A 5715-nucleotide genomic window follows, 5' to 3' on the forward strand; every position below is an offset into this window, starting at 1 on the left:
CATGTCGCTTACTTGCATACATCGTCGTTCGTATCCCATAATAATACTCGTACCATACTTGTGCTCATATTCGTATACATGTCCTTATTCGTATTCTTATACATAGTCATATCACATTCATATTCATATTATATACATAGTCATTTATATACATAGCATTTACATAGCATACCCGACCTCATAGGATCGGTGTCTTATACATGCTTGGCCAACCAAGGCTCAAGGTCATACATACCTGGCCCTACCAAGGCATGAGGGTTATCCGTACCATCTGCAGAGGTGTGCGCGCGTTTCGTAATCGTATACATACATTATACATAGTCATATACATATAGTCTTACCCGGCATCATAAGCTCGGGGTCTTATCATAGCCCTTCATAGGCATACATATACATATATCATAGCTCGTAAGCATCTCTAGTCTCATTTTACTCTCATCATCAATACTATCCTCATCATTATCGTTACATTTACATTATAGACTTACTCGTCATACGAGGAACATAGTATAATCATAGTACATATCAAGGGTCGTGAGCTTATGAGCTCGGAATGTCAACCATGTGAAGACAACATACTCATATAGAGGAATTAGGAATTTGGCCAAGAACCATGCCTTATGAAAGAAGGGTTAGCCTTACATACCTTTCCGTCGAACTATTCTACACTTGCACGTTCCCTTCCAATGCTAGCGTTTATACCTTCATTAATATCATAAAAATGGCCATTAGTCATTCACATTATCCACATCATCTAGATTCCTCAATTTGCCTCTAATTCACCCACATTCATGGTCATAACACCCTACTTCGTCCATTCGTCTAAAGTGTTTAGTTCATGATCTTAATACCATTTATAACACATTCATATCACAACACAACAACATTCATAACTCAATTCAAACTATTTCTCAAAATGTCACTATTCATCATTCATGACCTAGTTGACCACATTTTCTACAATCCATGTATTTTAATTCTCCAATATCTTAAACATCTTGTAAAAATCATGAATCTTACCTTAGAAGTTGTAGGAACAAGCTTTGGTTGATAATACTCTTCTTTGAGCAAAACCCTAGTTTTTCTCCATTTGGATTTCTTGACTTGGATGATCCTTGATGATTCCCTTATCCTTGATTCACTTGTCTTAATGTTATTGATGGCTTATAATCCTTGAAAACTCATATAATAAATGTAGAGAGAAGTTTGAGAGAGAAGTGGTGTAATGTTGTAATGAGATAAAATAAGTCTTGATCCTCATATTTAATGAATTGGAAAATCTGTGAGGGGTAAACAGTGGTCGTCCATGGAGGTTTACGGTCCGTATTTCAGTTTACGGACCGTCCCTCGTGGTTGTCTTTAAGCTTAAGCAGGACCAGAAACTTTGGCCTGCATGCATGGTGATTTACGACCATGGTTTACGGGCCGTAAATCACTTTACGGTCCGTCCACCAGGTCGTGTTTAGCCATTTCCTCGGCTGGCAGAAAGTTGAATTTGGGCATGCCAGTTTACGACTTCAAGTTTACGGACCGTATTTCACTTTACGGTCCGTATTTTGCACTATACGACCACTGGGCAGTTTTGCCAACTTTCAATTTTTCTCATTTCTCGACTTTTCATTCTAATCATCCACATCCCTTTACATACATTTCCCATGAAACATTATACACTCGCACTCCTCGCACACATCATTAGTTCACTTACTTGCGTAACAACGGGAAAATTTTTCGAGGTGTAACACCTTTAAACGTGCAAATCCGTTCTATTCTTAAGTCATCTTTTAGGAAAGCTTCTCTATGTACGAGACAACCATACCAATATGGCTACACATTTGGAAATCTCTTAACATCGTCGCAAGGCCTAACCATTCTTTCTCTTACTTCTCATTCCTCGTCGTGGTCACTATCCTCTTAGCCCCACTTATCGAATTCTTTTCTCGAACCCCACACATTCCTCTTTTGTTCCATACTACCACATTTTATCCCTTTCACACGCCTACCTTCGAATTTTTACCCAAATAGTCTCGTGCTTTGCTCGTCGTCTCTCTTGGAGGCTTTACTCACTCATGTTTCTTACTTTTCACTTTTTCTGACATTTTGATCTCCTTACCTTCCATCTACTCACTTTCTTTCTTTTTCAAATATCAATGTATTATGACTTTCCAAGCTTAACCTATAGTGAAAATAGCATCAGCTTACCTTGTAACCTATAGTGATATACATATACATATATCATATAAGCAGCATGCAGGAGAGCCCAAAGAACGTCATGTATCTATTGGAGTGACGTAAGGTCGGTAACCTCCGATTATATCATGGAATAATCATGATCGTCATGTCTCACCTTGAAGGAACAATTATTATAAGGTGAGACTATCAATGAAAGACAACATCAAGAGAAATCATAGAATAAGGTCATAAATCGCACAAGGCGTTGATTCATATACTTTGGAATCTTTAGAAAATAGAGTCATTATCAAGGAATAAAATTGAGGATCAAGAAATAGCTCAATATTCTCATGTTCATATTGAATCCACAACTTGAGACTTTCAAACATGAAACCATTCTCATCATAATCATTGTAGACATATTCTCATCTATGAAATCGTCGTTGTCATTACAAAAATATGTCCGTCGTTGTAGTCATAAATGCTTACAAAATCATAAGCCTTTGTTTTGGAAAAATACGGACATTTTGGAAAACATTTACGGGTTATCAGGAAAGGAAATCATGCCTTGGAATCATAGACTTCTAACTTTTGAAAACAAAGAAGATATGGAATCATTTATGAAATCGTAACATAGGAATCATGCCTTTGAAAGAAAGGGATGAGCCTTAACATACCTGTTCAACCTCCTATTGGTTACGCTTATGTGTCCGAGCTCGTAGGTCTAAATTTAAGAGGATTTACACTAACGTTAGCCTCTTTATCGCACACTTATTCCATGTTTCAAATCAAACTATTTTATATTCTACCGAAAATCGGGCAGCATCTCCCCTATTTATATGCCTAGCCCGAATTCGCAATTCAACAACCAACAACAACCACAACAATAATAATGTTAACCATAATGTTTCCAACACCAAAATACTTTATAAACATCCCATATGGTGTTTGTCCCATATTTCCATCACAGAATCATTTTATAACAATTTAACAACTCCTTCTCCGTAAATAAACCAAGATTAACGTTAATAACAAGAGATTCATACCATTATCTCAATAATAATAATATATCTTCACTCCCCCACCTTGAGCTTAAGCCACAACGCGTTGATACACAATTTTGTAGTTGCCACTATACGCCGTCTGGATCGGAATTTGAGAATTATACCTGGTTTCGGGCTAAAACGTTGGTCTTTGGAATGTTGGGGAAGTTTGTTGTTTTTTAGGAATTTTTGGTGTGTTTGGGACGAAAATGAGGGGGTCTCCCCCTTTAAATAGCGGTCCAGGTTCTGCCTGGACCGACTTAAATTTCCTTTGGGCGCGTTCGCGCTGGCTCAGTTTTTCTGACTGCGCCTTCGTTTAGTAAAAAGGTCATAACTCTTGATCCCGATATCGTGTGAGGGTCCACAACCTATGGTTGGAAAGCTAATTAAATTATCTACAACTTTCATTCTTGGTATGTTTCTAAATTCTAAATTTATAATATCGTTTTGGCCCCTCCAAGTCAGATCATCCGAAAATGTTTCCTTAAATCGTCCTTTTGGAGGGCTTATGCCCATATTTGGCTTATGGGTCCTTCTTAGGACTTGCTCAACTTTCCATGTACTACTCATATATCTATTAATATGTCCTTTATAAAACTCCGGTGTGTGGGCCCCACTTAGTTGCAGCAACGAGGGCTTTTCCTCAAGTGTCATATGAACCAATTCACCCCATATGGTCTTCGGATGTCATATATAAGTTATTATTACATTCTTATAATATAACCTTCATCCCGAACCTGGCCTCAAAATTGTTTAGCGCGTTTGCGCAGACCCTTTTCTGGCCTGCCGGCCCGACTTGGAACGTCCATATCTCCTTACCCCGATGTCCTATTGAGGAGCAATTTGTTGTGTTGGGAACTAGACTTCCCGAACTTCACTTTAGACTTTTGTTTCACTTCAAAACTCTTAATCTACTAAAACATATTCTTTCTTCCAGTTAGACCAATATTTCCATACCAAACCTTGCCCAACTCTCCTTCAAAGCCTCGGAAGCTTAATCTTCTTAGTTTACTGGTTTTCCAATCCTCTTATAACTTGTTACGCGAACTCGGACTCTTATAATTGTAACACGAGCACCTATGATCTTGCATCTTCTCGACAATAACTCCGATGTCTGCAATTGAATAGCTCATACCTAACGAATCTCAACGTACAGAAACTACGGGGTGTAACAATTTCGGGTTAGGCATATAAATTGGGGAGATGCTGCCGGAATTTCGGCAGATTCTAAAGGGATTTTAATTAACGGCTTAAGACAAGTGTATGATGGTGAGCTTAATAATAGTATGAATGATTTTATATGTAGATTACAAGTCAGGAGATAAGTAGGAAGGTCACGGAGCAAGATTCCAGGTATGTTAAGGCTAAACCTTTCTTTCTTAAGGCATGATTCCTTTGTTGTGAACCTATATATGACATCTTCACTAGCCTCGTTTCTAAAAGTACCAAAGCTTACAGTTCCCGATGTTCTTGCGATATCCTTGAGCTTGTTTCATGGCTATTGATGTTATTCATTGATGTTGATCTCATCTTATGACTTTATTCCTCCAAGGTGAGACGTGTTCATGATGACGATTCCATAATAATAATAATCCAATGAGTTTAGGAACAGGTTCTTACGGAATGTCTTATACGACATGAGTAGAGTGCTGGTAGAGGATCCCTAAGGAGGTATTTAATGTTCGAAGAGAGGTTCATGTTGTATCTTAGGATTTGGTTATAGTCTAGTCAAGTGGGAAGAAATACTAATGGCCAGAGATGTGCTTATAAGGCTTATATGATTATGTAGACACTATGGGTTAAGCGAAGACCATGAGAAGTGAATATAGATTACTTGTAGAAGTTTGATTATGATGTCGATCATAGTTACCACTGGTCTATGATGAGTTGGGTAGTTATTACCACCGTGCTACGGCTGGTTGGGCAGATGTCTGTGTGTATGTATGTATTTACCACTCGTCTATGACCAGTTGGGCAGATGTATATATTTACCACTAGACTGCAGCCAGTCGGGCAGTTACCACCGTGCTACGGCCGGTCGGGCAGTTACCGCTAATCAGTCGGGCAGTGCGCTCTACCGTCGGGCGATAATCGGACGGGCAGTTATTACCACCGGACTGCAGCCGGTCGGGCAGTTACCACTGATCAGTTGAGCAGTTAGTATAGGATGATTAGAAAGATAAAGACACAGTACTGTACATAGATATGGTTAAGCATGCAAGAGTATAGAGAGACATGTATATATATATATGGATCGGGTTGCACGCCGCAACATATGTTCAGATAATGTTTGATGATAAGTTAACCAGGGCCATGGTAGGTGTCACGACCCGTCTAGGGGGCCGTGACGAGCGCCTGGTGCTAGCCCACCTGGGCGCCCCTTGGCTTGCACTTACACTTACATCTAGGTGAGCCACATAATTAAACATACATTTCTATTCATCAGTCATGCTAGTCTTAAAGAAGATTTAGACGTTTGGCCAAAGAACCATGCCTTATGAAA

This window comes from Lycium barbarum, chromosome 7 (genome assembly GCF_019175385.1).
Source record: "Lycium barbarum isolate Lr01 chromosome 7, ASM1917538v2, whole genome shotgun sequence".
NCBI classification, from domain to species: Eukaryota; Viridiplantae; Streptophyta; class Magnoliopsida; order Solanales; family Solanaceae; genus Lycium; species Lycium barbarum.